The sequence below is a fragment of the Lissotriton vulgaris genome, chromosome 7 (assembly GCF_964263255.1).
Source record: "Lissotriton vulgaris chromosome 7, aLisVul1.2, whole genome shotgun sequence".
In the NCBI taxonomy this organism is placed as follows: domain Eukaryota; kingdom Metazoa; phylum Chordata; class Amphibia; order Caudata; family Salamandridae; genus Lissotriton; species Lissotriton vulgaris.
The window spans coordinates 33,517,667-33,538,961 of record NC_141695.1 but is presented as its reverse complement, the minus strand read 5'-3'; the positions used below and the strand labels follow the sequence as shown (position 1 = coordinate 33,538,961).

The following is a 21,295-nucleotide window of genomic DNA, read 5'->3' as shown; positions in this document are numbered from 1 at the left end:
AATTAGTTCCCACCATATTCCCCTATAAACACACAACGCGCAACAGAACACATTTATCAATTAATGAATTATTTAAAATTAATTACCAATTAATTAAAATGTATTACCAATTAATAGAAATTAATGTATGCTTCCTACTAATTAATAATTAATTCAACATAATGACATTACTTCCCACCCTATTCCCCTATAAACTCATTACCCGCTACAGAACATATTTATTAATTAATCAATTAATTATAAATAATTACCAAAATATTTAAGTGTAATTACCAATTAATTTAAATTAATGCATGCTTCCTACTAATTAATTATTAATTCAACATAATAACATTACTTCCCACCCTATTCCCCTATAAACCCGTAACCCGCTACAGAACATATTTCTCAATTAATCAATTAATTATAAATAATCACCAAATGAATTAAATGTAATTACCAATTAATTTAAATTAATGTATGATTCCTGGTAATTAATAATTATTTCAACATTATTAAATTACTTCCCACCCTATTCCCCTATAAACCCATAACCCGCAACAGAACATATTTATCAATTAAACAATTAATTAAAATTAATTAAAAATAATTCTCAATTAATTAATTATTAATTCCTACTAGTTAATAATTAATTTAACATAATTAAATTACTTCCCACCTTATTCCCCTATAAACCCATAACCCGCTACAGAACATATTTATCAATTAATCAATTAATTAAAAATATTTCCCAATTAATTAATTAATAATTCCTACTAATTAATAATTAATTTAACATAATTAAATTACTTCCCACCCTATTCCCCTATAAACCCACAACCCGCTACAGTACTAAAAGACAACATTTAATTAAATTACACTAAATATAAATTATAAACAATAATAAATACAGTATAATATACACAAAATTTATTTAAAATTCGATATTAGTAACATCAAAATTATTTACTTCGATATTACTGACATCGATATTTAAAACTTCGATATTACTAATATCGATATTAAGAGTGTCGATATTACTTACCTTCTATATTATGTCCCTTCGATATTTAAACTTCGATATAATTGTATATCGAAATTTAAAACTCGATATTTTGTCTGTGTACCCATCACAACCCCGGACCACACAGGAAGTGACATCATAAGAAGTGACGTCAGAACTTAAGACCTCACAAACATGTACCATGTCTATTATGAGTACATTTGAGCGCATTGCAATATTAAACAAATGAAATTTTGCGATGGGGTGTGCCAAAAAAAGTGACACAATGCAAACTCAAAATCTGGCCTCAACTTATACATTTATTTGTTAAACCCTGACACAAAGCAATGGTAACAAGGAGAATCGTGGCAGTAAACTCGTTCTGCTTCATTGTTTGCAAAGTCTGAATTTTATAATGTCTCATGGAGTGAAGGCACCTTCTACAGAGATCTTTGTATGCCAACTAAATCTCAAGGAATAATAATAATGGTAAGATATTTCTAGAGGTTAACATATGTGGGTGAGAGATCTGGGCTTTAGCTAGTCTCAGTTGTGAATCAAAGTAGGATAGAGGGTTAATATGTCTCCTCCAATGCACAATATGTAACACTTAGATGACTGATTTTTATTTTATGTAAATTGGTAAGTGGGTTTGCTGCTTTTAACACATAGATCCTTATGTTGCTTGCAATCAATGAATTGTAATCCTTCTAATGTAGCACAGTGAGCTAAGAGTAGAAATATAGCGCTATAAAAGAAATGATAGAGCGTAACTTTGCTCTTTCATTTGTAGGGGTGCATTATAATCACGGTTAGTTTGCATCCACATAAAGAAGCTGTTGTCGTATTAACATCAGGTTATTAGAAAGTGAATTGTAATAATGTGCAAGTGAGGTGTTAGATATTGTTTGAGGTAACCAAAGAAATTAAATAGTCATTATACGTGTTTAGATGAAATATAATTGTGTAAAAGTATATTTATGAATAATGAATGTTTTCGATATTAATGCTCATTTAATGTGTGGATATTAATGGCTCATGGACAATGGTAATGTATAATTGGCTAATGATTTTCTCTCCCCTCTACACTTACAAAGCAGGTAACAAAGATCGTCCGCCTGGGGTTCCACAGTGAGTCTAGAACGTGGAACCCGGCAGCATCGAAAATAAAAAACAGTAGTGGCGGGGGTGTGGCTTAGCGCCCGTTGGAGATGGCGGCGCCGGCGTGAGCGCTCCGCTGCGGCTGGGGTAAACGAGCGGACCGCGTCGGACATTGCCTCGCGGAGTTCAAGATTTAGTCGTCGGAGTGCGTCCTGACTACAATGCGGCCCTTCACATGAGCTTGTGTGCTCATTTTCAACATATTACAGGTGACGCTGTAACATCGCGGCTGTGTGAAGGCCGTGGCCGCCATCTTGTGCAAAGTCTTCTTCACGCAGCGCTCCTCACAGCTACATAATCGGCGCTTTCAGTAACCTCGTTCCTATGCTTGGCAACATCCTCCTCCCTCATGGTGGGTCTTATTCTGCAATTAATTGACTGCTCTCTACTTCACAAACGACCTGTTGATATTTTACAGTGGCATTTTTCTTCACTTTTTTCCTATGTGCGCAAGCGGCCATTTTGATGCCTCGATGTCTTCAAGCTCCCTCATCGCAATTCTGTTTGCGCAATAACACCCATTCTGCCTCATCTATGCAAAATAACGGATTTTAGTCTATGTTGGACGCTTGTCTCATCCCTATTCTCTACATTGGCAGTAAACCTACATCCTTCGTCTCAACACTGTATATTGCAGGAACTCATTAGCTATTATCGATTGGAAGATTGCAATCTTGTATAGGTGATTTCCTCTTTTCCTGATTTTAGCAGTCCTTCCTCTTCGTTCCTGTCAGTGCTCTTCCTGTTCTCCATACACGTTGTGACTCCATCATATCAACTTTTCAACCCACTATTGACGTTGGTATTAGCCCCTTTCTCATATTGGTGTCTGCTACTACTGGATGGTAAAGGGTCTCCTCCACTTTTTGTCACCTGCTGCTGCTTTGGCTGTAGTTTACCAACCTAATGGGCAAACTTATAACGAACTGCGCCGACAAAACCTAAAAGCGCACTTTCATAAAAAATTCGAAGGTTTTCTCAGCATTAGCCCAACTAGAATCTTCTCAGGAATTTCCGGCTCTTATGTCGAAGTCAGCCATGGAACCCCTTCCTCAACCCAACGGGAAGAATACAGTTAAGCGGCTGAAAAAAGATCCCCCCTCGCCCACTGCCTATGCTTCGGCTCCGTCTGCCTCTATTGACTTGTTATTGGAAGAGATAAGGGCACTCCGCCCTTTCATGGAAGAAACCAATGCTAAATTACAGGTCTTAACCGATAACTGGGCTTAAATGGAGGCGAGGGTCACATCTGTGGAGCATAATGTAACTTCGCTTCAGGAATCTTCTGCTAAAACTGTCCACATGCACTCTCAGATCTCCTCTCTTCAAAAGCAGGTTGAGGACCTTGAGAACAGGAACAGACGCAATATTTTGCGAATCTACGGCCTTGTGGAGGGTTGCGAGGGAGGTGATCCTATAGCTTTCTTCAAGTCCTTCCTTCCTAAACTTCTGCATCTGCCGGAGGACACCGTACTTAACATACAAAGTGCTCACAGGCTTGGTCGAGTCCCCTCATCTACTTATCCTTCGGTAAAGCCCAGAGGTGTCATCATGTATTTCCTACAATACACTGACCTTTTGAAGGTTCTTTCAGCAGGCTGAGCCGCTCCTCGTCTCACTTGGTCTGGATCCTCCTTGTTTTTTGCACAGGATTACGCTAGAGCTACGGCCAATCGTCGCAAAGCCTTTTTGGATATGAGAATAGCGTTCGTTCCATTGGTGCCCGTTATGGTCTTTTCCATCCTTGTCTCTTCCGGGTCACTTATAACAACAAGACCACGACCTACGAGGATCCTGTATGACTCCAGAGCTTCCTCAACTCCTGCCACGCATCGACCATGGATACATCTGGTCCCTCGTCGGCATTCCCTCCTTGACTTATGTGACTAATGTAACCTTTTCCTATTTGCAGTCCAGTGTTATTCGACTAAGTTTTTGCATAGGTTTATTACTCTTATCATAGTTACTTATGCCTTATGTCTTCACTTCCTCTTTCCAGGTTACTCTTCCTGTTCAGTATGTTTACTGTCTTTTTCCCCTTTTTACATATATTGCCTTTATTGATATGTCCTTCACGTTGTCTATTTGATTGTACTGTTATATTTCTTTCCCTAATGATTTCCTTCTTTTTCCACAGTTGATCCCCAGTGCTTCATGTTTCCCCAGCCGGGTGGTCCGCTTGTCCTGACCGCCTTGTCTCCTCCAGTTGGCTCTACCCCCCCCGTCTTACACGTCTGGTTCCCCTTCCTGTTTGTATTCCCTCATTTTCCCTACCCGTAAGTACATTTCCTTTCCTTATTGACATGTTCATCTTTGATCCTATCCTCAACTCTTCTTTCCTTTCGCCCTCTTTTCTCTTTCTATTTTCCGAGGTGTCACTTTTCCTATTCCTTTTTCAGATTCTTTTTATCCAATTCTTTTCTATTTTACCATCTTTATTACTTCTTCACCTTCCCTTCTCATGTATCTTTCATACTTTACTTGTTAGCCCTTATAGCAGCAATTTCCCCTCTTTCATGTTTTCTTAATGTCAGTACGTATTGTTTCATGGAACGTTAAAGGTCTAAACTCTCCCATTAAGAGACAACAAATTCTTTCCCACCTTGCTAAATTGAATGTAGATTTCGCTTTCTTACAAGAAACTCACTTAACTGAAGCAGAATCTGTTAAGCTTAGAAGGGGATGGGTGGGAGAGGTACATTTTGCTCCCAGAGATGGCAAGCGTAATGGAGTTGCTATTCTTATTCGTAAGTCTCTTACTTATTCTGTTTTAGAAACTGACTTCGACTTTGATGGTAGATGGTCATTTGTAAAGCTTTCCCTGAGGGGTGTTCCACTCTCCATTCTTAACATTTATGCTCCCACAGGTGGTCATCCAAATTTTTGGCATGAGATGGCTACTCGCATTACCAGTCTCATAGATGATCACTTTATCTTAGCGGGAGACTGCAATCAACCTCTTGACCCTTTTCTAGACCGAAATTCTAAGACCTCTTTTGTCCCAAACAAGCCTCATAAGCTTTTCACTCATGCTATTTCACAGCATAAACTCATTGATGCCTGGCGCTTATGTAATCCAACAACCAAAGAATTCACTTTTTATTCCCCCTCACATCATTCCCAATCACGCATTGATTATATTTTTGTATCCCATCACCTTGCACAATCCCTCACTTATGCTGAAATGGGCCCTATTCTTTTGTTTGACCATGCTCCTGTCCATATTGATATCGATATCCTATCCAAGATTAATGGGCATAAGAGGTGGCGTTTTAACAACTCCCTACTTTTAGATCCTAAATTTACCGCCTCTTTTATTGACTTTCTTTAATGAATACTTTATTTTGAATGACACTCCCTCCATTCCTACCCACACAATCTGGGATGCTTTCAAAGCCACGGCTAGAGATTTCATCATCCGCTTTGTGTCTGCAAAACGGAGAGATGCACGTAACCCTAATAGTGACCTCCTCCGCAGAATCAAGAGTTTGGAGTACTCCTACTATACCTCCCACTCCAAGGAAAGCTTGACAGCACTTATTGATGCTAAGTTGAAATTTAACAAGAAATCTACAGAGGATGCCTCTCTTTACTTGTTGAAATCTAGCTCCAAATTCTATGGTGGGAAAAATAAAGCTGGGAAAATTCTAGCTAATTATTTCAAAATTAAGCACAACAAGCTCAATATCGAATCTGTATTTGATGAAAATGATATCCCTGGACACAAAGATGCTGATATTCTGGATGAATTTTCTCATTTCTATTCAACCCTTTACTCCTCCGAAACTCATCCTACTTCTCAATCACTCTCTGATTTCTTCTCGACCATTCGCAAACCAGACCATTTCCCTATTGATTTAACTTCTTTGGAATTGGATGTCACCCAGAAGGAATTACTATCTGCTCTAAACTCCCTCAAAAAAGATAAAGCTGCGGGACCTGATGGGTTCACTGTTGAGTTCTATCTTCATTTCTCCGCATTACTGATTCCCAAGTTGCATTCTCTTATTGACTCCTTTGTAACCTTGGGTGGGTCTTCGGGTACCTTTGCTGATGCACATATTTGCATTATTCCCAAGGAGGGCAAATATTCTAGATATTGTAAGAATTATAGACCAATTTCCCTTGTCGATATTGATTATAAAATTTATGCCAAATCTCTCGCAGCCCGATTGGACTCCTTTTTACCTGATTTACTTGGTCCTGAGCAATCTGGTTTTGTTAAAGGTCGTTTTATTACTGATAATACTAGGCTTTTATTTAATGTTTTGTCCAAATCTCCACGCTTTTCAGGTTCCCTAGCAGCTATTGCCTTGGACGCAGAAAAAGCGTTTGATAGAGTTGAATGGACCTATCTTTTTTCAGCCCTTAAATGGTTTGGTTTTGGTCCCAAATTTTTGTCCTTAATTTCCTTTCTTTATTCCAATCCTAGAGCAGCGGTTTGTGCAAATGGTCTGGTTTCCCCTTTCTTTGACCTGGGCAGAGGTGTCTGACAAGGCTGCCCATTATCTCCCTTTCTCTTCAACTCAGCTCTGGAACCCTTCCTTTCCAAACTCAGACAAAATCCTGACATTCACGGCTTTCACTTTTCACAGTCTCATGTTAAGCTTGCTGCTTACGCTGATGATATTCTGCTCTTTATTTCTAACCCCACTGTTTCTATCCCTGCCTTATTTTCTGAAGTTCATGAATATTCGCTGATTTCTGGATATAAACTGAACAATGACAAATTTTACCCCTCACTAAATTTACTTTCAAACCTGATTTTGCTGCTTCCAACTTCACCTGGAACTCCTCTCATATCAAGTATTTAGGTTTACATGTTACTCCCTCCATCACAGATACGGTTTCACTCTGCCTCAGTAAATGTATCCAGAAGTTAACTGATCTAACTACCAAGTGGCACCCACTTTATCTCTCTTGGTGGGGACGCCTTGATACTATTAAAATGATGGTATCCCCTATTGTTTTGTATACCATCTCTAATATTCCTGTCTCTATTCCCATGAAATTCTTTAGAAAGATTCACTCTATTCTTGCTTCTTTTCTTTGGTCCGGCAAAAAACCCCGAATGTCTCTTTTCCAATTAACGCGCCCTAAATCGGAAGGAGGTGTCAATTTTCCTGATTTTCCTACTTACCATAAAGCTTTTCTTTTACGCCAAGCCTCCTTTTGGTTGCAGGACCCTGAAGAACCCTGTCCTCTTTGGGTTACTGTGGAACGTCTTTCTCATTCACCTTTTATCTTTGCTGAATTTCTATCTTTTTCTCGCAAACCACAGATATCATCCACTCCTATACATAAATACACAACCAAGTTGCTTCTAGCCTCTCCCCCACCCATCCCTTCCTCTGTTGCTGATTTTTTATCCTCTACTATTTGGCACAATAACATTATCCTTATTAATGGCAAACCTTTCTATTGGAAATCCTGGCGACAGAGGGGTTTGATTTGGGTTTCTCAACTTTTCTCTCAATCCACCTTTCTGTCTTTTCACTTGCTATGCCTCTCTTTTGATTTACCTGCCTCCTTTGCTCGTAATTATCTCTTACTGAAAGAAGCAATCTTGCCTATTTATACCCAGTTTCTGCATTCTCATAATCTCTCTTCAGCCCCTACTCCCACCTCACTACTTCACTCTTTCCTGACTACTTATTCCAAAGCTTCCCTTATCTATGCATTCTTGTGCTCTAAATCTCTTCCTCGCCCAAAATCTAAAGTAGAGGAGCAATGGGAAAGTGACTTTGCTACTTCTTGGTCCATTTCACTTTGGGACAAGCTTTGGGTAAAACTTCGTAAGTCCTCCAGAGCTGCCACTCTCACTCAAACTCTATTTTTCATTTATAATAGGCTCCTTTTTACACCACACTTGCTTCACAACAGATTCTCCTCTGTCCCTGACCTCTGTTGGTCTTGCTCTACTCCTACTGCTACTTTGTTTCACATGCTCTTCTCCTGCACTATTATTCAAGACTTCTGGGAGCGAATTTGGTCTCAAATTAATGATATCTTTCACACCCAAATCCCTTTTACTTTTACTCGGTAGTCTCTTTCCGTGCTGGGACCACGTCACTTTTGATATACGAATTATTGATTTACTGATAGCGGTTGCATTCCAACAAATTACTGCTAATTGGAAAGATTTTACGAAGTTATCGATTAAGGCATGGGGGTATAATGTTTGTCACAACCATAGATTAGATACTGCCTTTGTTTTTCATCCTCAATTAGCAATGAAGCGCACTGTTTTATGGCTCCCTATAACAATGTACCTTGATGCCTCTGCTAAAAAATTGTTTCATTTGTTACCAACTCAGCAAGACGTTCCCAAACCTCCTTGATTGACCTTATCGTTCCTAATTATTTTCATGTATAACACATTAACTATTCTTTTCCTCTTCTCTTTCTTAATATTTGCTTTCACTTGATTTTCACCTGATGTACATATTCATTGTATTTTTTCTTTGGTTATGTATGCAATGATTCTCCAGCTTATTTTGCTCCTCTTCTGTATCATTTATTTTATTGTATTGACACCTCTTTATTTTCAATACATTTTATTCTGTAAACTTAAAAAAAACAATAGTGGCATTTAAATTGGTTTTTGTGTAAATACAGGAACAGACCAACACATGTGACATTCTTACAGTGCATGCTTATCTCTTTATTTACAGGGACAGAACAAAGTCAAAGGCATTCCTCTCTTAAGTACATGTGAAGTGATAGCATGGGAGCCTTTGTTTCTCCTCCATTGCATTTGCATATAGGTGTGAGGCTTCTTATAGCTTCCAGCCAGGATACTCCAACAGAAGGAGGGCTGATGGCCCTCAACTTTGGCCTTTGTTATGGGCGGAGCTGGAATCTGATAAGCCCCTTCCCTGCCTGCATTTTGCTGCTCGGAACAGCGCAGACAATGTGCAGGTGCTGCTGAATGTGTCCCAGTGCCTGAACATTACACTGGGAAAGGTTACCATACTTCTGTGGGGCCCAACCTCTTAGCAGGGTAGACGGCGTCCACCCTCTGAAAAGAGCAGGTAGATGCCATCCACCTGGTTGTACCCTCAAAGTGAGCCCTAAATAGTCACATTTTTTACAGGAAGCCTAATTTGAATTTGGAGAGTTTGTTGCATCACCACGGTAGGAATGTTGGTAGATCGCTTTTGCAATTGCTGATGCTTCAGTATTCGGTGATGAGTGGCTGACACTGATTGCCCATGTACTGGGTTAGTCACAGCCACTGGTAATAACTCGGGCCACATCCCAATCCTAATTTTTTTTTGCACACCATGCCGCCACAGTTTGGACCTAACTATTTGCAGATCAGCTGTACTAGGCTGATGTACCCATAATAAGGGCATAACCAGCCCTGGGTGGCTTTTTTTCCGGTTCAGAAAGGATCTGGCCTGGCAGTTCGGGTGGGCGTTTCCCATTGAAGCAGCATCAAGCCCGATTTGCACACAGCCGGGTCCAAGCTGGGGTGGCTTGGTGGGTGGGCGACAGACATCAGACTGGGATTCGACTCTGAAAATGTAGCCGAGCCCTTAAAGTTCAAAGGTCCTTGCCTTTTTAGGTCTGGCTACAGACACCAGTAACTGTCAAGTGGCTTCATCTCAGCACACAACACACAAAATATAACACAAAATCACACACGCTTTCTAATATTCAGATAGGCCATCTTTAGCCGTCTGCTTATTTGACCGAACACTTGTCACACATTGGCTCGATGGACTGTCTGTCATGCTTTCTTTCTTTATAACAATTGTAGAGTGTTATGTTTACCCAAATATATCATGGTGCTAGTCTCAAAGACTTAAAAAGCAGATCACACAGCATCCAAAGAACAAGTTACTTACCAGCTGGGAAAAGCCACCACTTTTCTTTGATTTTTCCAAACCCTTAGTGAGGAGGTTTCAGTGGGTAAGAATTAGGGAAGCTCATTCCATAGCTTTGCAGCTGCAGCTGGAAACACAGTCCCCTGAGGGAGGCTGGCAGAGCTGGAGATTACCAACAAGCTCTTTCATCGCTGAGATACCGCTTGGGTTTATAACAACAGCATCTCTGGGATAATGCATTTGGAAGGACATTGAATAAAAGCTAGTGCTGTAAACAGAGAGATTTAAGCATAATTCTCTCCCTGGCTGGAAGCCAGGCTGATGTTTCTGATGCTGGAGTGACGGGTCCTTGCATTTCAAACTCGGTGTCACTCTTGATTCCAAAATGCTCACCGGTTGCAGTTTTTCCAGTCATCAGGCTGGAAGGTCCAGGGAGATTGCCTCTTCTTACAGAGATGAATGCACTCAGAATCTGAATTCTCTTTGACTGTATGAACAGGTGCAAGCCAGGCTTGAAGGTATGTTGTTGGAAAGTGCATCTCTTTACCACCATATGTATATGATCATTTAGAAGGAGGTGGATATCAAATGTTACCCTTAGATTGTTGACACAGTTTGATTTCTGCCCAGTGCGGTGGGCCAGTAAGAGCGGTCCAAAACCAAGGAGCTTATGAAAGGCACCAGGATGTCCATTCGTTCTCCACTTTCCCAATTTTTAGTTACTCCTTAGAGATCCACAGGTCAACGTTTTGGAAAAAATTTAAATGTTTCTCAGCTCTCAATGCAAACCTCCATCCATCTTAAAGATGATCCGCATCTCTTCTACATAGGTGAACAGCTCCAGGCAAAACCATTGAATTAGGGCAGTGGGGCCATGTACAGGTTAAGAGGAAGCAAGGATACTGTGGCTCCCGGTGGAGCACCACAAGAAAGTTTTTTTTAATATTAGAAATCCTGAATCCACCATAAGTTGGACCGGCCTGTTTTAAAAAACAGAAGGACTCTGGAACTATTCCACCACCATGTCACCAATATCAAACACTTACAAATTACTTTGTAAGTTTTCTGGTCCACGGTGTGGAATGCCACTGACAGGTCTAAAAGAATCAGTGCAGAAGGTATACTTTGGTTGACACACAGGCGCACGTCATCCAAAAGAGCTGTCAATGCCTTTCAGGTCCACACAGGACCATATTTATCAAACAGTGAAGCAACGCAGCAAGTCACTTGCTGCTCTGCACTGCATTACAGGGAAAGGGCGGAAATGTGGCATGTGTATCTCAATATTGCTCATTCCTGCCTTTTCCAGTGATGGCGCACAGTGTGCTGGCTAGCGCCGATGCAGGCCCCCTTGCACCATGGTGCAAGGGTCCCTGTGCCACTAGAAGGATTGTTTTTTGGCGGGAAGGGGCACATTCCTATACTAAAACAATCCCCTGGGAGGTACTCCTCTTTCTATGAGTCATGCAGAACGCAGCACAGTTAGAAATAGAAAGTAATGAGGAGAAATAAAGATATTCCTCCTTGTTATGCCTCTTCTGGGAAGGCGCAGCATTTTGACACATTCCCATATCTGCCAGAAATGGTAAATTTCGGAATGTGTCAAATTCCATGGGTGCTGCGTGGTAACATCCATGCAATGCCCATGGAACGTCTCTCTGGGACAGAGTAACGCAAACCCGTGATTTGCACTGCGTTGTGCTACTCCGGATTTCTCCAGCCACTCAGGGCCACGCTTGGGGGGGCCTTGTGTGGCTTGATAAAGTGCATCTTTGGGGTTGGGTTGCTTTTGCACCATGTTGAGTGCTGCAAAAGTGATGCACTCCCTTGATTAATTTGGCCCTCAGTGTGAAGCGACGGGTGTTTTGGCATCGACTCACTCATTTCGTGGGTGGACTCATTCTGCCGTCCTTTTTATCTTAATGGGGTAATGGGGAAATACAGTCCTTCCTTTTGTTGTTCAGAATGATGGTTATATTACCTTTGCTATGTGTTTGCAGGTTGCACACAAGCCAGCCTCATTACTGACATTCCTGTTATTACTCCACACACAATGACTATGCCTCCTCTAACAGCAGCAGTCTCAATGTTCAAGAGACCGCCTGTGTTTTCTTTATTCTGTATCTTATGCTCCTTAAGCTCCCTATGCAACGCTTCACCCACCCATTACAGGGGTTACTTTGCCCTGTTAATGTTAATGTTAATGTTAGTTGGGATTTGTTAAGCGCTCGTACGCCCGAAGGCTTCATGGCGCTGCAGGAGGAACCAGGCAAGGCAGTCAAAGAAAGAAGCTGTGCTATCAATAATAAGCTTGAGAGAACAGCCAGGTTTTCAGAGATTGTCTAAAGCTGAGGATGTTATCGTTCAGCTTTATATGGAGGGGAAGAGAATTCCAAAGAACAGCAGCATGGTGGTCGAAACAGCTACCTCCGAGGCGCTTCCTTTTGAATGGAGGTACAATTAGGAGTGATTTATAGGTGGATCGAAGGTGACGGGAGGGGCAGTATTTTTTGAATAGATCTCTGATGAATGAAGGGCCAGAATCATTCAGAGACCTGAACAGAATACACCCGGCCTTAAGAGCCACACGTTGCTCGACTGGCAACCAATGTAGCTGCTTGAGGCCCGATCTGATGGATTGCCTCCTGGGTATATTCAGAAGGAGCCTGGCGGCTTGGTTCTGAACAAGCTGGAGACGTTTAAGCTCTCCAGTTTGGAGGCCAAGATAAAGACTGTTAGAAAAATCCAGCCTGGACAGAACCAAGGAGAGGACGATCTGTGTGAGGGCTGCTGAAGAAAAGAAGCGAGCAATTTTTTTTATTTTCTTCAATTGAAAGATACTGGAAGATACCACCGCTCCAACCTGTCTTTTTAGCGAGAGATCCTCGCTGATGAAGATACCTAGGCTTTTAACCACGGAAGACTTAGTAGGGGGCGCTCCCATGTTAGTAGGCCAAAAGTTGGAATTCCAACTAAGTGAGCTCTGTCCGGGCAGGACCAGCTCGGTCTTGCCCGGGTTGAGCTTCAGATGATTGCAGCTCATCCAACTCAATATGTGGGACATAGTTCTTTGGAATTCGCCCACTGAGTCCATGGTGTTAAGAGGGAAGATGAGCTGCAAATCATCAGCATAGTTAAAGATAGTTACATTAGCATTCCGCAGGGAGTGCAAGAGAGGGCGTAGGTATACATTAAAAAGAAGGGGGGATAACGAGGAACCTTGTGGTACCCCGCAGGTGGTTGGTATAGTGGGAGCAGAGAAGGAGCCCAATCTGACCGATTGTGTACGGCCCGTGATGAAAGAACGGATCCAGCTCAGTGCGGGGCCCCTGAGACCTGCCTGCTCGACACGGTCGACCAAGATGGTGTGGCCGACCGTGTCAAACGCAGCAGAGAGGTCCAGTAGCACAAGCGCCTGATGGATTCCTGCATCTGCATTCCGCCTCAAAGTATTTAACACCGAGAGGATGACCGCCTCGGTGGAGTGGCAAGGACGGAACCCTGCTTGATTCGGTGCCAAGTACTCAGATTTTTCCAAAAAGCTGGAGATAATTTCACAAACATGTGATTCCAGCAGTTTGGCACAGTATGGCAACAACAATATGGGTCTATAATTGATGGGATCTAGCGGGTTAGCTCCTGCCTTTTTTATGAGGGGAACGAGAAGAGCTTTTTTCAGGTTGCATGGAACTTTGCCCTGTACGAGTGACCCATTCAATAAAGAGAGTAGGCATCCAGGAAGATTGGTGCCCACTTCTTTCAGGATGTGAGGAGGGCAAATGTCATCAGGGGAGCCAGTTTTAACTTTGGTTAAAAGTTTGAGTAATTTGATATTGTCTATGAGGGGGTAGGAATCTAGGGTGGCAGGGTTGTAGAAAGTGTCAGCAAACAAAAGAGGGGGCTGAGTAATGGGAATACTTTGCTTGATAGTGCAGATTTTATCAAAGAAAAAAGAGTTAAGTGTGTTACAAAGCTCTTGGGTAGGAACCATTGGGAGAGAAGTTCTGTCGCTAGAGCAGAGATTTTCCACAATATTGAACAGCTCTTTTGACTTGTTTTGGGCCTTGAAAATTTTATCCGAAAAATAATTAGTTTTGCATTTTAGGATGAGATTTTGGTATTCCCTGCGGGCCTTACGAAAGTTGGCTCTGTCATGTTCTAGATAGGCTACGCGCCACTGTCAGGGGGGAGGTTGCCACTCCAGTGCTGCATTTTACTTTAGTTGTGCTCTTGGCGGTGGATGTTTGTGTGTGTATAGTAAGGGTTCTGCCCACCTGCAGACTTCAGCTCAGTCGTGTGTCTCCAGTATGGTTCACATGTGTGTGGCTGTGAGGGGCAGCGGGAGAAGGAGATGGCTGCGCGTCTGCTGCACAAGGCACCGCGCCGCCATATTGCAGACCCTCTCCTTGGTCCAAATGAGTGAGATCTGAGAGAAGAGGAGCATCTTCTGGCACATTGAACTTGAGAGAGCGCAAACTGAACAAAATGTATGAGTGCACCTGAGTGCAAGTAGTACGCACAAATCATAAAGAGAAATGCTATGAGTGCTGAAAATATATTCATATATACCTTGAAATGTGTAGTTAATTTAGAGATTTCATATAGAAGTGGAACTAATGCAAACCTGTGGGAAAATGTATACTTTTATTAGAAGTGATTAATCAGGATCCATGGTATGTAGCTGCTAATGGAAGAAATCACGCTGTAAGGCATAGAAGGGAACGGGCCTTATGGCTAGGCCAGAAGGGTTCAGTAGGAACCTCTCACTTAATATGCACCATCCCAGCAGCCACTGCTCTTCCTCCCGGAGCTACAACTCTGCAGAAGGGCACTGACAACCACGTGTTCATCCATGTTCGGTCACCGCAGGGGTACTGGGCCTCTACACTACTCTGGCACAGTTCTGCCTATGCTCACCGAGTTAGGTCAAGCAATGCTCTACATTAATAAGGATAAATGGAAGCCGGTGTCTGCCTGTAAACTATCAACCTTACAGGGTTGCATCTGAGCAGAATCAACAAATGGATCGAAATGGCAATCCCATGACATCCGTGCACATTCACTCTTAATCTGCATATTCACACAATGAGTCTGCCTTTACTTATAGGGTACGTGACTTCTGTTCTGAGCACCTGAGACCAGCGACTACCATAAAATGTCAAGAACTTGTTGTTTTGATTTCCAAAATTCTGCTTCCCCAAACAATGATCTACTGCAAGGAGGCAAACTTTACCTTGTAGCATCTCTGCAATTCTTCTTAGGAATGCATTAAATCACATCAGATAGGGAACCTCTTTTGATGGACACTCCCAATAGTCATTCTAAAATCCTATGTGAAGTTGTAAAACTTTCCACCAATCAGCTTTCACTCTCAATGACCCTTAGACACTTGTTTGATGATGAAGTTAAATCGATTGCATGCGCCTTGCCTTAAATGTCTGACTTTCTCAAGCTAACCTTCAAAGGTCAGTCAACTAGGTCTGATGTAATGCTAATCACTGCGGGTGACTTGCTCAATATCATTGTGAAAGTGAAACCTTCGGGCTCTTGACTGGTGTGGTTACTGGTAGCATTGCTCAGTAATCAACTTGGCAGATGGCAGCTTGCTGGATGGCTTTGAGTTTGATCATTCGTCTTAGGCACATGCATGTTCCAGACGGTGTATGCCAGAGATCTTAACCACCTGTTTCCTGCATCAGCACTTCCCTTCCTAGGTAAGGTGATTGAAAGTTGTGTTTCTGCTCAGCTACCTCAGCATATCTTGGTCAATCCACTACTAGATAAATTTCAGGTTTGTTTATAAAAGAGTTGTAATTGTAATTGTAATTGCATGTATATAGCGCTTACTACCCCTGACGAGGCGTCGAAGCGCTTTTTTGGCGAGCAGCACGCCACTCCGGGACCCATAAAGGATTAGTGTTGAATTAGTATGGTGAAACACGCAAGTACATTTTAAGTGGTGGATAGGTTAGTCAGTTATTTGGATTTGGAATGATAGCAGAAGGATAGAGGAGGACAAAGTGTAGTATTTATTTAGCGCTTGTTGACGCACGCTATTCAGGAAGCCTATAAAGGGCTAGTGGTGAATTAATATGGTGAAATATGAAGTTATTTCAGTGGTGGATATTAGTCTGTTACTTGGAGTGAGAAGGATAGCAGAGGGATAAAAAGGGAGTAAAGATTTGCATTCATATAGCACTTGTTACCCCTGATGGGTGTTGAAGCGCTTTTCTGGCAAGTAGCACGCCACTCCGGAAGGATTAGTGTTGAAAATTAGTACAGTATAAATATGAATTAATTTGAGTAGTAGATATGTTATTCAGTTATTTGGGTAGTATATTAGTATAGTTGAATATGGAATTTGAGAAGTGAACATGTTAGTCTGTTAATTTTGATTGAAAAGGATAGTGGAGGGATAAAAGAGTGAAGGATTCTTTTTTAGGTCTTAGCAGTAGGAGGAAGCTTTTGGAGGAGTAAAAAGGAGTTTTGGAGGAAAGGAGTCAGAGGGAAGAGTTTAGAATGGTTTGTTTTAGGGGATCAGTATTGTAAAAGAGGTGTCAGATGATGCAAGGAGGGGTAGAGTAGGAGAGAGTCTAGAAAGGGTTATTTTGGCGATCATAGTAGTGGTATGGGGTTTGGAACAAATGAGAGAGTGGATGTAGAGGATATATTGATAGATGTATAGAATGAGAGATAGGGTAGCACATTGGAAAGAGTAGTAATAAGAAGTTTGAGATGAGTCAGAAGGTTGGGCTAGAAGATATATTGAGCGAAGTATAGGCTGAGAAATAGGGTAGTGCATTGGAAATGCTAAATTAGAAGAAAGTGATCAGTATATACATCCATAAGTACTTTGAAAGTATATAGATACATAAAGGAAGTAAGTATATGTAGATTAAAGATATTGATAGAGGCACAGGATGAGAAGTACGGTAGTGCATTGGATATTCTTTTTCAGGAGAAAAGTAACAGACACACAAATCCAAGTACATGAAAGGTACATAGATGCACAATGGAAGTATGTACATGTAGACCAAAGATGATTTTTATTTATTTAATATTATAATATTTTTTTCTTTCTTTCTTAACAACATAATTATTTTACATGTTTATACAAATTAATACACCAAGATAGGTATATGTCTATAGTGAAAACAAATGCTTATATACAGAGGGATATGCTGTAAATTTCTGTTTGCATATGGTGCTTATGTGAGGAAGAGTCAAATCTTGAGTAGTTTTCTGAAGATTAGGTGGTTGTCAGTGGTACTTATGTTGATGGGTAAAGAGTTCCATAGTTTGGCTGCTTGAACAGAGAAGGATGTGCCACCCATGTTTTTTTTCTTGTATGGTGGGATTTTGAGGCGAGATGCTCCTTTAGAGCAGAGGTTCCTTTGTTGAATGTGTTTGGTGATATTATTCCTGATGAAGAGTAGTCCTATTCCAAGTATTGCTTTGTGGGTGATACAAAGCAGCTTGAACGTGGATCTTCTGGCAACTGGTATCCAAATGCAGGGCTTTCAAGGCAGGGGAGATGTGGACTCGCTGTTTGATATGCAAGAGTAATCTGGCAGCCGAGTTCTGAATCCGTTATAGTCTTTTTATGGTTGTTAAAGGTGATCCGTGGTAGAGGTAAATGGCGTAATAAAGTTTGGACAGAATAAGGGAGATGGTAGCTTGGACCTTGTGTGGAAATCCCAAATGAGGGAAAATTAGTTGCAGCATTTTTATAGTAGCAAAGCTTGATCTTGCTAGTTTATCTACTTGGGCATTCATCGACAGCTTGGAGTCCATGGTCATTCCGAGGTTTCTTACTTCCGTCAATACTTTAGGCAGTGATCCCAGTTCATCAGGCCATGCGGCAAGCGGGTTGTAATTTTTCCAATCGCCACAAGTGAGTATTTCAGTTTTTGAAGCATTCAATTTGAGATGGCTCCAAGTCATCCACTGATTCACGGCTCTGAGACAGCTGGAAAATGGTTATTTTCTAATGTCTTTGGGGCATTCCAGTTGAAGGAGTATGTGCGTGTCATCTGCATAGTTGTAGCACGTGAGATGAAATTTATTGATCAGTACTGGTAATGACTTTATGTAGATGTTGAAAAGAATGAGCAAGATGATAGAACCTTGAGGGACCCCTGCTTTTGTGGAGTACGGTTTGGACGAGAAAGGTGGGGTGTGGATGACATTAGTTCTGTTTCGAAGGTAGGACGTGATCCAGTCTAGAGCAGTTCCCTCTATGCCGGCTTCATAAAGTCTTTGTTTCAGAATGACATGGTCAACCGTGTCAAAGGCAGCTGAGAGGTCCAAGAGGAGTAGCGCAGCAACCCTGTTGCGGTCAACTGTATTCTTTAGATCATCCCAGATGGCAAGGAGGGCAGATTCAGTGCCTCTTCCCGGACGGAATCCTTTTTGGAAGTCTGAAAGTATATCATTCTCTTCAATGAATTGTGACATCTGGGCGAACGCTGCTCTTTCTATCAGTTTTCCCAGGAAAGGTCCTTTGAAATTGGTCTGTAGTTTTCAGGGTTCAGCGGGTCCAAGTTTGTTTTCTTCAGTAAAGGGCGTCTGTATGACTTTTTGAGTTCTTCTGGAAATATTCCAGTAGTTAAGGAATCATTGATGATTCTTCTTACTGGAGTGACAGCAGAGGTTGTTAAAAGAAATTGTCTAGAAAGTTTGTGACGGACAGGGGTCAGAAGGGCTTCCGGCAGGCCTGCTTGCTTTGACCAGGTCCATAAATTCATCATGTGAGATGTGTTGGAAGGAACAAAGAGGATTGATTACAGCATTCTTGTATTGATGTTTTTTACAGGGGTTAGTGCTGGTGCTTTGTTTCTGTTTTAAATACGAGTCCAACGTGTCTGCTTTGTCCGTGTAATGATTTGCCAGTTTGTCTGTGAAATTTTGAGTAACATGATGAGTTCCTTCTAGGCAATTTGCTTTGCGAAATTCATTGAGTGTTTAATAGAATTCTTTATTTGTACATTTAGCATTTTGAATTCTGTCTGAATAGTACCTTTTCTTAGTTTTTTTGACAGCCGACTTTGTATAATCTGCTAATTTTTTGTAGGTGAAGTTTGTCTTGTTTGGCATTTGTTTTGAGCCAGGTATGTTGCAGCTTTCTAATTTGTTGTTTTATGTCTTTTATTTCGATGTTTCTCCAAGGCGCTTTTTTTCTTTTGTTCTGTTGTGTGGTTTTGAGTGGTATCAGGGTGTCAAAAGCTTCCTGTCGCCACTCATATAGATTTTGAACAGAATTTATGGTTTCCAGATTTGTACTGGATGTTAGTTGTGTTTCTAAGTGTTCCAAATTCAGTTTGTTACACGGCCGATAGGTGGATGGATGCAAGGTAGTTTTAGGTGAGTCACTTAGCGTTGTTTTATGTTGAAAAGCCAATCTGGTCACTTTGCAAACTGCTGCGTAATGTGTTATTCAGTTACTTATTTTTCCTATTTTTCACCTGTTTTTTCTCTTGGTCCTGACTGAGGCTTCACTTTGGAACAGAAATATGTAAGAAAATGACGGCATTTCCAACAAAAAGTGTTTTTTTCTTTTTTGGGATATATTTCACATGGGACGGATGAAGGAAAGTAGAATGAAACAGAGGGTAAGAGACGTTTATTGAAGCACTAGTTTCAGCAAGTAAGGAGGAGCGAGAGACATACAGAAAGAGAGAGAATTAAAGGAAGAGGGGGCAGCTGACAGCAGCAGCGGAGAAAAGGTGGACACTTTGTACATAATCTCACCTTAAAACACCTGCTGGGCACCAAGGGACACCCACATGCAACAGAAGCAGACTGCAGGGTAGGCGATCCAGCCCTGCCTTGACACTGGTGACTCCCTCTCTTGAGCTCCATTCACACCACAGCACTCCGAGTACGCTGTGAGGCATAAGGAAAAGTTTTTTTAAAAATGATGACCGGCCTGCCCCTCACAAGATGATTGGTTCATTCTCTCTTGGGGGCAGGCCATCAACAAGAAGCAGGGCCGTCATAAGTAGCGCATTCGCGTTATGAATGATTGACGGCCCTGATTATATCAGATTCTCTGTGGGCTCCGCAGGATCCACTATTTTTGCACACATATGACCAAATGTCACCCAACCTTCCGCATCCTGCCAGGGTAGTTTTTTCCTGCACAAATGGGAAAAAATTCTGCCCATTTCTGCGGGAAACAGCCCAATCTGGCAACTCCTATTCATAATTCACTGAGCACCCAGGAACCTTCGAACCTTCTTTAAATGTATATTTTACAGCATTTGTCTAAGGGGTGGCTCAGTTGAGACAGATTTTTTAACAGCCTTATGAATACGATTGTAAGTTATTTCTTATACTAAGAGTTCTTCATGTTTGTGTAATATTAAAGGAGACATCCTGAGTAGAAGAAAAAAACACCCCTGTTTACCCACAGTAGCACCTCTAATAATCCGCAACAGCAGGAATGCCAGAATGTTCATTGGTTGGATGACGTCTGTGAAGGTTTGACGCTCTGTTGTGACATCATTCACGGGACTATTTCAAACAACAAGGGGCCCCAATAGTATCAGCGAGGGACCTCGGGGAGCTTATTATACAAACACAACAATGGTCCCAAGCAAGGAGACAAAGGATAGTTGAAAAATAGATATAGACTCAGTCAGTTCTATATTGCCGAAGACATGCCCAGCCGGACAGGGGTCTTCAAAGTTTTTACTGAATAGGAATTTGTAACACAAAATAACACCTTCACCTTCACAATTCACGTGCGTGGGGCACAAGCCTGTACCCAACCACGGCGATACATAGACACAGACAACACATAAAAGGGCTTGCAAGGCAAGAGCAACAATCTCTGTAGAAATCCAGTTATACAGAGAAATTTTTGTAGGTACCATTACATAGCATTGTATAAAGATTCATTACACAAGTATATGGTACTCAAAAAGTCGACGGCGTTACGGACCCCCTACTAAATGATGGGGTCCATCATCAGGACAAAACAATAATTGCCTTTGAATATAAGCCTCTTTAGCCAAAGAGCGTAATGGTGAGAAGCTCACAGACGAGCTTGAGATGAATTTGATTCAGCAGGGCCAGGGACTTGGAATGATTGTATCGAGGACATGGAGTAGCGGGAGAAAGTAATTAACTGTTGTTCTCGGGCCCAAGGGCGGAGCACGCGAAGTACTTAGTTTCCGTTTGTACCGCAATCCGGATACTACCGGTAGCGCCGAGTCGCGCTTGGGTCATGGAGCCAGGGGTGGCCGGGTCAGTCGGCAGCCAATCATTCACGGGATGGCAGTGTGATATTGTGCTCAACAGCAGGAATGTACCACTG

General features: G+C 41.7%; 1 protein-coding gene across 1 annotated transcript in view; it reads right to left on the bottom strand.

Moving 5' to 3' along the window:
• LOC147700601 (transient receptor potential cation channel subfamily V member 6-like) overlaps positions 1–21,295 on the bottom strand; it is a 148,773-nt gene that overhangs the window by 105,985 nt on the left and 21,493 nt on the right. The window lies entirely within an intron of this gene.